The 12,466-nt window shown below is 46.0% G+C and overlaps 1 protein-coding gene across 5 annotated transcripts in view; it reads left to right on the top strand.

Moving 5' to 3' along the window:
• The window catches only part of Zdhhc14 (zinc finger DHHC-type palmitoyltransferase 14), a 250,803-nt gene that overhangs the window by 135,943 nt on the left and 102,394 nt on the right, over positions 1 to 12,466 (top strand). The gene's annotated exons all lie outside the window — the stretch shown is intronic.

The following is a 12,466-nucleotide window of genomic DNA, read 5'->3' as shown; positions in this document are numbered from 1 at the left end:
ACGCAGAACCAGCCCTGCCTCCTCCTTGGTGGCCAGATAAAATGACAGATTTGTTCACGTCACTGTGATTCCATTCTCACTACAAGAGTATTCCATTTCACTGAGTTTGAGTCTGATAGAACCATGCATGTGAGTGAGTGCTGATGTGTAACAAATGATCCTGGAATTGAGTGGCTGAAAGAACATATCTCTTTATCATTTCTGGGTCAGAATTCTGTATCCTCTGCGTCGGGTTCTCCCATAGGGCTGCAGTCACATATGGCTAAGCCGCCACTATCAAGGCTGGGTAGGGAAGGATCTGCGTGTAAACTCATTCACGAGGCTCTTGGTAAGAAGCCACACTTGCAATATCCTGTCACATGAGCCTCTGCGTAAGGCAGCTCATGTCATGACAGCCAACTTCCCTTCAAAGGCCAAGATGGTGAAAGAAAGTGCATAGGTTGGAAGTTTCGGGCAATTATGTTAACGCCCCTTCCAAGGGATGCTCTGTCATCATTGTTGCTTTCTAGAAGAAAATCCCCAGGCTCACTCTCACTTCAGGGTGACTTTGAAGAGCAGGAGGCAGAAACCATTGAGCCATCCGACAGACTACCTTCCGGGGTATGCATTACGGTCTGAGTGTACCCCAACCCCCATGTCGTAAACAGTCCCCAGCGCAGCAGCATTCGACCCCAGCAGAGTGGATTAGACTTGTATAGATCTTACCAGATGTACTTACTCCTTGGTCTTGAACTTTCCAGTCATGAGTAAATGGTTCTACCCTCAGTGAACTACCTTAGCTCAGCCAGGCACAGAGGTGTTCCAACACTCAGGAGGCTGAAACAGGAGGATCCTAAGTTCAAGGCAAGTCTATGACACCTAGCAAGAAGCTTCTGAAAAAAAATCATTGCCTATTCTCAGGTATTCTGTTACAGCAACACAAAACTAATATTTTCCCAATATTCTTTATTTAAAATGGTTCATGAGTATCAGGAGGCCTGAAAATAGCACTCTCTCGGGCCCACTGCTGTTAGGGGCCATGAGGGATCAAAGGACTCCTATGGAGTCCCTTGCATGGTTGAGACTGCTTCCCATGCTCCCCCTACACTTCTCTCTCACACAGAATTTCCTGGACTGGCCTTACCCACTCTTCTAGTAGATGCCAATCACTTTCTGCCTCCTTCTCCTCAACTTTGAACCTAAACTTTGTTCCGACCCTGTGGCCTCTGAAACAGATGCAGAACCTACCTAAGCTTTTCCTTTAAACTGTGAGGAATCCAACTGACTCATGAAGATAAGGGATCACAGCAATGATGGGAGGGTATCCAAAGTCCACGCAGGCTAAGACTGACACCATAAGAGGAAGCAAGTCTATTTGTAGAGTAGCTGGTGTGTCCTCAGGGCTTGGCTAGGATCTTTCTGATGGCCAAATTCATCAAGTTCTCAGAGCAGCACTAAGGTGGAACCAGCCTCGGTTGTGATTTACGTTATTCTGATCTGGCCCATGACAAGACAAGACTCACAGAAACAAAACAAGCTCCGCGAGGTTACACATTGAGTGCCCAAGTTAGGGTAAGGAGACGGTCAGTCTCATTCCAGTGTCCCAGGCCATCCCAGGATACCACGGGATTTCCAGCTTTCTCTCTGAACCACCCTCTGACTTCTGCTGTGACCGTGACTCGGGTTCTTAAATATTAGTCTTCTCGGTTCTTCAGACTTTAGGTAAGGCTGAAGACAGGATGGGGTGCTTCTTCAAGAAACATCTCCTCCCCTTCCATGGCGCCTCGAGCTGTTCTTCTCTGTCACATAGGAATCACTTGAGTATTTAGGAGCCTGGCCTGGCCTTTAGCTCGTCAGTGAGGAGTAGCTTCTCTATCTGCCCCAGGGTTTACACTAGTCTCAAGATGGCGGGGTTGATGACCACAGTATTAACTGTTACAGCAAGGCCATCCTGGAGCCCTCCAGTTGGGCAGATATTGACTTTTACTTGCTGGTTATTGTGCTAGTTTTCCATTACTGTGATCAAAGACTGGGAGGGCTGATTGGGCTCACCACTCAAGTAGAGTCTGTCATGATCAGAGAGTTCAGGCAGCAGGAGTCTGGAGTGGCTGGTCCCATTGCACCTATAGAGAAGGAGAGAGTAATGAGCCCTGGTGCTCAGCTCACTGTCTGCCCTCTCCATCTCAGCACAGGGAATGCCACTCACAGTGGGCGGGTCTTCCTACCTCAGGGAATGCCACTCACAGTGGGCGGGTCTTCCTACCTCAGGGAATGCCACTCACAGTGGGCGGGTCTTCCTACCTCAGGGAATGCCACTAACAGTGGGCGGGTCTTCCTACCTCAGGGAAGAGAGAAGAAAGAAGAGAGAAGAGAAAGAGGAAGAGAGAGAGATTAGCCATCGTGGCCCTGTAATGGTCCCAAGTAAATTGTTAAAGAGCTAGGGCTCCTAATGATTGAAAGAATGGAGGAATTTGGAGGGAGCAGATTTAACCATAGCCTGCAAAGTGGGCTTTTGGAGATGCATGGTTACACATCTCTTTGCTAGAAAATAGTAACTCATAGTGTATTAGGGCTAGCCTCTATGGGTTTTCTTACATTGTACCATGAAATGCATAGCCCCTAGCTTTAGCCCTTGCCTAAAGTAGGACTCAGCCTCTCCTCCCATCGCTACAGCCACTGAGGCCTCAGCTGAAGTCTCAGCACCAGAAACTAGAGAGCCAGGAATCAGGTTACCATCAACCAGGGACTAACAGCCTCAGCCCCTGCTTCCTCCCACACTTGAAGGTCCTTCGTCTCTACTGGCTTCCCGGCTCTCCTGTGTCTCCTCAGAGGAGGGGTTGAGTTCTTAGCTGGTTTGGAGAACAGGGACAGTTGCTACTTCCTAGATTCCCAGGAGAATATCTCATTTAAGAATTATTGTTTTCAAAGAATATTTATGTATAGCACGTGGTTATAATTTGATGCCATGAAAGTTTCTCCTTTTTGTGCCACGGAAAGTATACTTTCCACTGACGGAAGAGGCAAAGTCAGAGCCCAAAAGTGGTGGAAAACTTCTGTTGGAGTTTTCCCAAACTGTCTAGAATAAACACTCATAAGATTTTACCCCTGAGCATGTAGGTACTACCAGAGCATTTAAAACCTTTGTTTCCATAGCTCTAAACAGTATTGTCTTGTCTCTGGTGTTTTGGTAGACCTCTGCGTTTTTACCATGTATTGTCTGTCTATCTGTCTGTCTGTCTATCTATCTGTCTATCTGTCTATCTATCTATCTATCTATCTATCTATCTATCTATCTATCTATCTGTCACAAATACTTGCAACTAGAAGTCATGACTTTGTAGCAGCCACAGTGGCGTCCTTTGGGGAAGTTGCCTCTAAAAATGTCATAAAAATGTCAAAGACCATCCCCAGAACCAAGTGGCTCTGTTGGACATCATCCCTTTACAGACTGAAGCGCAACACAGTGCAGTAGCACATGCCCAAGATTAACAGGCACTTAGCAATACAGACGCTTCCTGCCTTCTCTCCTCCATTGCCTTGTTCTGTAGTTCTCCTCTTCCTTCTCCAGTCTTTGGACCAAGGAAAGCAGTGGTCAATTGACTCACTGTACCCTTCGGGATGACATCCTCTCCCAAACATTCCATCAGGATGGCCAGGCCAACCCTCAGTGCCCGAATCCCTCTCCATGAGCTCCAGTTAAAGATGCTGCCGAAGCCTCTTCCCCACCATGCGTCCCATAAAGTTATTTCCATCGTTCCCCTAGAATGAATGTTTGTTATTCTTCCCTTTGCCCCACCCCCATTTAAAAATTAACCACGTCATAATTTCAGCTCAGCAGGTCTCAGGATTCCTTCTATTCTGCTGGCAGTTGATAGCTGCCTGGGGGAGGAATAATTCTTCCTTGGGGTCGTGACCTTGGCAGGCTCCCTATGCTCCAGTGGGTGGCCCCACACCCACAAACATATGCCAGCATTAATTGGACTTGGTGGACTATTTTTTCTTAAAGAAAAGAGAACACAAAGTTGGAAGGGAGATGTTGTATGGGGGGCATGAAGGGAATTGGAGGGGAAGCAGAAGTGGGTAAGATTATTTATTTCATTGTATGCATATATGACATTTTCAGTGAGTGATTTTTTACAAACCAAACTAGAAAGATCCCAGAAGTATTGACTTAAGAGAAAATTCACAGAAGGAAATGAATGGTATGCAAATTTAACAGAAGCAATGGCCCGAGAGACTCGGTTAATTGAAAACTAAGTGGTGGTGGTGGTGAAGGCTTTAATGTGTTGTTGTGGTATTTTCAGATCACCCCTCATGAATTCAAAGACTTCGAGAAAGGATATGGTGTTGCACTTGCAAGGGCTAAAAGACTGAGACTTCCAGGATTCCCTGGCGCCCCAGACCTGTGCTGTCTGGGGTACTTTATGCCTTACCTGAGGAGCGAGAATGAGAGCTCGACACTGGCTTCTTCCATAAGGGGGACTTTCTGCACCCCTCTCCTCATAGGGAGCAAATTACTCCTTGGGTAATTTCTGGGGTAATAATTCCAGGAGGGGAAGGAAATTTTATTTTTATTTTATTTTCCCCCACAAGTCAGCTTTTGCTCTAATGCGAAAATCCCCACTCCTGATAGCTGAGTAAAACTTGTTAGCACTGTCTTTGTCTGGCATGATCTTTTTTATTTTTGTGGATGAATGTTTTGCCTGTATGCTTATATGAATGCCATGTGCATGCCTGGTGCCCGCAGGGCATCTCTGGAATTGGATTCTCAGAACTGGAGTTATAGACAGTTGTGAGCTGCCACATGGGTGCTGGGAACCGAAACTGAGTCCTCTGCAAGAACAGCCAGTGCTCTCTACTGCTGAACTGCTTCTCCAGTCCCATTAATATGCTTTGAGATAACAGGGTCAGTCTCTACCACTCAGCGTTCAGCGCAGTTTGTGGGGACTCTGAGAACCTAGTTGCTGTTACATAGGAACGGGGAGCTTCTTATTTTGTTATTCATCAAAAGAAGGCATGGAGTTGAGCCAAGAAAAGTGCCCTTGATCTTGGCTGAGAAGGTGATACTCCCTCTTTACACCAAACCAGAGTAGCTGGTTGTCCTGAGTGGCTTCACATCCAGGGTCACCCTAGAAGTACAAAAAAACCCCAGAATATAATAAGGCCCTTTCCTTTGTACTCTGTACCCATCCTCTTAGGGACAGAGCCCCCTCCCTCAAATTTCTCATTGTCCACCCTGTGTATCTGTGTTCTGTGTGATGCTGGACAGATGCCAGGGCCAGCGCGTTTGGCTAATTTTTTCGCCATCATTAAGAAACATGTTGCCTGTGACATCTGGATTTCTTTCTCCCCAGCCTTGCCAGACTCACACATACACACCTGTACTTACATGAACACACACACACACACACACACACACACACACAGAGAGAGAGAGAGAGAGAGAGAGAGAGAGAGAGAGAGAGAGAACTATAATGTCCTTTTGTATATGTGCTATATATTGCTTTTTAAATTATGGAGTCTCTACTGTTGCATACAGCATTGGTCTGTCAAGAAGCGGTTGGACTGGCTGTCCTCAGACTCCCACTCACCTGTAATGAATGTGTGATGATACACATATTAAAAAATAAACCCTCCGATTCCTCATCAATCTCAGGGAACTGCTTTAAGGGAAGGAAGTACAGATGGAGTCCTTTTTGCCCTTAGCCAGAAGGCAGAAAAGGTCCCCCCACCCCCAGGCATATGGCTTAAATGTGGCATTTAGGTCTGAAAGCTCTGGGAAGAGGATGGAGCCACCAGCAGAAGCTGTGTGTGCCTTGCTTCTCCCCTTGCTTTGGCTGCCTGGCAACCATACCGTTGTGATGCCATTCACCACCCACAGTAGGGGCCAAGCACTTCAGATGGACTCAGCATTTCCCACTAGGTTTAGTTTAACTGACGTGGCAGAGCACCTGCCTGGTAGCAGGGGTGTGAGGCACTGAGTCCGCACCGACTCACAGCTTGTCATGAGCCTGGATCCGGGAATCTATCCTTACATGGGATAAATTCTTATTCTGGTTAAGGGCTTGCTTTCCTGAGTATAATGCTTCTGCCAAAATTACTGTCCATGCAGAATGTTTATCCACAGTCATGATATTCCACACAGCATTCCTCTGACCAAGGAACTCACTTTACAGCCAGAGAACTGTGACAGTGGGCCCAGTCTTGGAATCTATTGGTCTTACCATGTTTCCCATCACCCTGAAGCAGCTAGCCTGATATGGTATGAAGCATCACCCTGAATGGTAGAATGATCCTTTGAAGACACAGCTATAGGGCCAATTAGGAAGTACTTGAGTTCTGTTCCTTCAGAGAACCCTAACTAACACTGACTTAGTGTGGTGCTTTGAAAGAAAATGGACCCCAAAGGGAGTGGTATTACTAGGAGGTGTGGCCTTATCAGAGAAAGTCTGCCCCTGTAGGGACAGCCTTTGAGGTCTCTTTTGCTCAAGCTTCCCTCAGTGACATTCAGTCTACTTCCTCTTACCTTCTGACCAAGATGTAGCCATTACCATGTCTGACTGCATGCTGCCATGCTTCCCACCATGATAATAATAGACTGGACCTCTGAAACTGTAAGCTAGCTACCCCAATTAAATATTTTCCTTATAAGAGTAGCTGTGGTCGTGGCATCTCTTCACAGTAATAAAAACCCTAACTAAGACAGACATTGGTACTGGAAATGGGGAACTGCTGTGGTGGTCCTAACCATGCTTTTGTTTGAAAGAATTTGGACTTTGAGACTTTGGGTTAAGAAAGCAATGGAATGCTATACGCACTGCTTGATGGGTCATATTAGTAGGAGCATGGAAGACAGTGGTGCTGATAATGATTTGAACTGTCCAGGGCTGGATCAAGAGACTTCAGAGGAGAAGAATTTTGTTATATTGCCTAGAAATCATCCTTGTAATATTTTGGCAAAGAATGTGGCTACTTTTTGTCCTTGTCTGAAGAGTTGCCTGAGACTAAAGTGAAGAGTTTTGGCAGAGGAAATCTCAAAACAGCCTAGTATAGACTCTGTCTTGTAGTTATTAGTGGTAGTTCTAATGAAGATTTATAATGAAAAGTAGCAAGCTGAGCAAATAAGAGTACAAAATGTACAGATGGAGAAAAGGGGCACCAGAAAGCTAAGTCCTGTGTTCAAGGAGATAACAGATTAAGAAATAGAATTTAAAAAGTGGTGGCCCCAGAGCAAGATTCCACCCAGCTAAGTTTCCAACTCATGAAAAGGAGTTAAAGAAAAACTTAGAGCCAGGTATGTTGGCTCATGCCTTTAATCCCAGCACTCAGAAGGCAGAGAGGCTAGCAGATCCCTGGGTTTGAGGATAGCATGGTCTACAGAGCAAGTTCCAGGACAGCCAAGCTTAGGCAGTGAAGAAAACCATAGAAAACAGAAAGCTGGTGAAGACGTAACTGAACAAGGGGGCCATGGTCCATCCCAGCGAGTAGCAGAATTCTCAGCTTCAGCCACATGGTTTTCGCTTTAGAGTTAAGGGTAGAAGAAATGGGTTATGGAATTTGCCTCCGTGACTAAGGAAAGCCGCCGAGGCCCGGCATGTGTCAGTGGTGTCCCTGAATGGAGGCCTAGAGAGGTCATTGCATGAAGCTGTGACATTAAAGTCTGGATTGCCTTGGAGACACCAAGATGTTGGAGGTGCCAGAGCCATGGGATACCTGCCAAGGAGAGCTGCAAACAGGAGGTGGAACCAGCACAAGAGAAAGAAGTATGTCACAGTCAATGAAGAGCTACACACACCTATGAACCAAGCAGGGGAAATTCCTTATTGCCCCCAGGCACTTTCTGGGAGGAGTCTGATAATAAGAAAGCCAGGGCAGATGGCATGCCATGCAGGGACAAGCACTATGAGGGAAAAGAAAGCCTAAATGGGGCCCAGGTGCAAGGATGTTCCAATCGGGGCAAGGCTTGATTTTAGGTGTATGCAGTGACAGAGTGGATGCTGTTGAAGGTAACGTTTGAGGAAAAGGCTTGGAGGAAATTCATGGTTATCTGGGGGAAGGGGTAAGTAGGCAGGAATGGATACTCCAAGAAAAGGCAGGCCTGCTGCGCCTCAAAAGCCCAGAGGAGTAATACAGAACAAGTGGGTAAAGGGGTGGAGGCAAGGATTCAGCCAATGGGATGACGGGAGTCAGCTGGCTGTGTGGCCTCTGAGAGTCCCTGAATTGAGTTGCGTTCTGAGCAATGCCATCTCATGGTGGCCCTCGTGGGCAGCACTTACAGGCAGGAAGACTCAGACCCTGATACCACTGGGGCGGGCAGACTGAGAAGGGTCCGATTCCAAATGTAAGGTGGTGTGAGAATACCATATTTCAAATACACACACAACAGTCACACATGACTTTTAAACTGTTATCTCAATAAATATAAAATAGCTCTTTCAGTCAGTATGAAATAAAACCCCCAAGTGATGACCATATTGTCACATTTTCTCTAGATGAAATGTCTTAAAGCATGGGAGGTCTCAGGTTCCATGAGCTACACAATCAGAGCAAGACTAAAGCCCCTACAGAGCTGCCAAAATGGAAGTGGGGGAGGTGCGCACTTAACCATCAGACAGGGTTAGAAGCGGCCAAGGTTAGAATTTAGTCTAGAGCAGGAAAAGAATTCCAGAGGTCTACCTCGGCCATGCAGTGACCTGCATGGGAAGGTCTCCCTGGCACACAGCACTGGGCTATTACCATGCTGCCAATTCCTGGTACTGCCAGGGTGCACTGAGGGTAAAGCAGAGTAGGTGGTGTCCCCAACTAGTTCACACCCCTGTGTGATCGGAAAAGACAAAGCAGTCCTTTGGTTCCGAAGATCTCCAGTGTGTGGATGCCTAAGCAACCCTGTTATACCATTTAAGGGTCAATTTAGAACACACACACACATGCTTTTGAGTTGAGCAGACGGCTCAGTGGGTAAAGCACTCACTATGGAAGAGAGGACCAGAGTTCAGATCCTGAGCACCTAGATAAATGTTGGATGGACATAGTGGCCTGCCTGTAATTCTGACTTCCGAAGGCAGGGGTCAGGGATTCCCCCGTCACAAGCTGGCTAGTGAGACTAGGCATATAAGTTTAACCTTATTGCTCACATCAGGAAACCCTAGGTTTGAGAGACCCCCCAACTCAATGAATAAGGTAAAAGAGTGAACCAGGATTATCCCCAAAATCAACCTTGAGCCTCCAAATGCATGAGCACACACATGCACCTCCTACACACGCAATCAGCCTGTACCTACGTGCACACCACACACAAATGGAAAAAAAAAAGTATGTTTCATTCCTGTGATCAAATACTACCCAGAAGCCTCTGGGTTGCTGGAATTTTAAGTGTAGAGGGTGGAGCTGGCTCCCTCTAGGAGCTGCACAGAAAGGCAATGTGAGCTGTGTTTGAGTTGGTCCTGTTTAACTCCACCTCTCTGGTGGTTGGCAATTTCCTCTTCTTAGTGAGGGGACCTTCTCCTTTCCCCTTTTCCTTAGCCTAAAAGTGACAGTTGTCAGGAAAGGATGCCAGAGGAGACTGTGGTGAGGATGGGGAAGACTGAAGAGCGTGGTGGAGATGGTGCATTTTGGTAAGGTTGGCGAGCCTCTGTGTAGCCTACACAGAGATGCACTGGGTTCATCACCACTCATGAGAATGGACTGTCCCAGGACCTGCCTCTCAGAGAAGTGTGCGAGCTTCATGAAACTCTCTACTGAGGCTTCAGGGAGATGGCTCGGTTGGTAAAGTAATGCTTACAGTCCTGAGGACCCGAGTTCAGATCTCCAGTATCCACAGAAAAGCTGGCCACTCTGTGCATGTTTCTTACCCTGCTTTGGGGTGTAACAGCAACAAGAGGGTTCCTGAGGTTCCCTGGCCAGTCAATCTCATCGTTCAGAGAGCTTCAAATTCACTGAAAGACTGTCTCAAGAAGGAAGATGGTGAGCCACTGGGGAAGACACATTGTCAACCTCTGGTTTCCCCATGTACATACACACACATGCACAAACATGCATGTACATACAAACCTACATGCACAGAGAAATACACTACACTACACTACACACACACACACACACACACACACACACACCATCTTTGTTTCTTCTGTTCTAAAACAGATTGGATGTTAGTTCTGAATCCACTTTTCTCTATTTGTCTCCCGGTAATGTGTCTATCTTTGCTCAATGGTGGTGGATGCATCTCTAAGAACTGTGATTAAACCACAAAGCAAGCAGCGCTCATATCCCTGCCTGTGAGGTGGAATCGCGTACATTTGTTTCACAGTGACTCATATGAAAAGGAGAAAAGATCATTTTTATTACATCCCTTGCAACCTGCTTCCCCGTATTGATGCTGCGTCGCTATTATTACAGACGTGTGAGTCATTGGTTCAAATTATTGCATTTCATGGTCGTTTGCCTTATTCTATAACCACTTATTATTGAAATGCATCGTGATCGAAGAGCTGAGATTTGAAACAATAAGTTACTCTGTGGTTTTTAAAACATGGAAGCCCACTCAAGTCTAGAAGCAGTGAAGCAAGGCCACTTTCTCTTCCTGCATAATAAAAAACACACACCCGCTTTTCTTTGCCCAAAAGGCAGTTATTCTTATGCCAGTGTTTTTCTACACAGAACTAAAACAGAATTATCATGTGAAGGCCATTTCTTGTTAGTTAGGAGTCATAAACTCTTATGAAATGAATGTTTTGTATGTGTACATGCAGACAAAATATTAAGAGGTGAATTGTTTTGGTATAGAAAATATTGTCACGTGGTTGTAATATTTTTGCTGTGCCTTTTTAATGTTGTCATGCTCTGTTTTGTCTCTCTTAAGCAAAGTTAATCTTTCAAAGACTTGTGGTGGGAAAAAAGGGACCTCGCTTCTCAATACTGAAATCCAGATTTTGTGCTTGAAATATTGAAGAAACCAGTCTCAAGGGTTTTGTCTAAGGAATTGTCTTTATGTCAAATTCAATCCCAATTGAGTCAACCTATAAACAAAAATGTAAGGTCAATAATTCTAGGATGTTAGTAGCCAGTGACAAAATAATTTTACACCAGGCTATAAATAGAATCTTTTCATCTCTGTGGGTATGATGGTATGTGTATGCATATGAGGACAGGTTCTCTACATAGAATCATTTCATCTGTGTGTGTGTGTAAGACGTGTATCTGAATGCCAGCATGTGCCTGTCATCCTTGGTGTGCATGTGGAGGTCAAAGGACAGTCTCAAGTGTTCTTCCTCACCTTCTACTTTGTTGGGGACAGGGTCCTTTAGCGTATGCTAGCAGTGCTGGCCCGTGGGCTTCAGGGATGGGGTTCCTTCTATCTCTAGCACCTTAGGATCGCTGGGGTTATAGATAAGTGCTACTGCTCTATTTAATTTGGGGAGATCCAACCTCTCTGGTCCTCACATACAGGAGCTGTCTCCCCAGCCCCTGGCTATGTACTTTAAGTCACAAAAGTCCTCTGATTTCATGGTCTCAGATCATATGACACCTGAGATATGGTTCCAGTTTTTATGTATAAACATCAAAACACACACCAATATTTTCCCTGACTGTGTATTAAGATTTTGCTATTAGAACTGAAAGGGACCTTATGATACTTTGGCAATACTATGCTCTCCCATCTGTTCCGGTGGCCTTTCTTCCCCCACAGTGTGCACAGTGACACTTTGAACACAGGTATGTAATCTTTGTGTCCAGAGTCAGACAGTGCACGCTGCTGTACATGATAGGAGGGGTATGCTGTACTGTAGCAGCTTCTCAGCATCTGTAGCATTTGTTTTGTCTGGTGCCAAATTAGCTAATTTCTTTTATGCTCCAAAAAAAATTTCACGCTTTCCGAGTCTTATTCCCTCCCTCCTGTCACTTTCCAATTGAGCCTTATGAAGACGAAGATGTCCGTCTCCGTTTTCTGTGCTGCCCTGGGCTGTATGTAGGTCACAATTCCGGAGACAGAAATAGGACTTCGTTTGGTGTTTGTGTCTCTGGCAGCTGTATCATCATCTTGTATGAAATCCAGGCCCTCGGGGGCGGAGTCTTCGCATCACAGATGGTGCTCAGTGCTGAAGCTCAGGGCACTGGTGCTCAGAATGTGAAGGAGCCCGTTTGTTTCCAAGTGGTCCGAGCTTGGACGGAGAATCTCTATGATGCTCGTAGTTCTTTAGTTGTTGAATCAGTGCTGCCAGTGGCTGCGGGTTGGCAAGCTGCTCACCCAGTCTCCTTCCTCCTGGCAACCTTTACTCACCGTCGCAGTCAAAGGCCGAGTCTGCTGCTGCTTGTCATCACCAGGACTACTGATGCTCTCGGCTTCTTCTGAACTTCAGTTTGAAGTTGTCCCTCTAGCACAGATGCTATTGTCTAGAGGTGCGAATCCTGCAGCATTAATAAAGGAGTTACGGGGACTTCCCAAGAGGATTCAGCACTGTCCTTGGTCACATAGAGGCTGGTGGAA

The sequence above is a fragment of the Arvicola amphibius genome, chromosome 8 (genome assembly GCF_903992535.2).
Source record: "Arvicola amphibius chromosome 8, mArvAmp1.2, whole genome shotgun sequence".
NCBI classification, from domain to species: Eukaryota; Metazoa; Chordata; class Mammalia; order Rodentia; family Cricetidae; genus Arvicola; species Arvicola amphibius.
The sequence above is the reverse complement of the archived record's forward strand: the minus strand, read 5'-3'. Positions and strand labels throughout refer to the sequence as shown.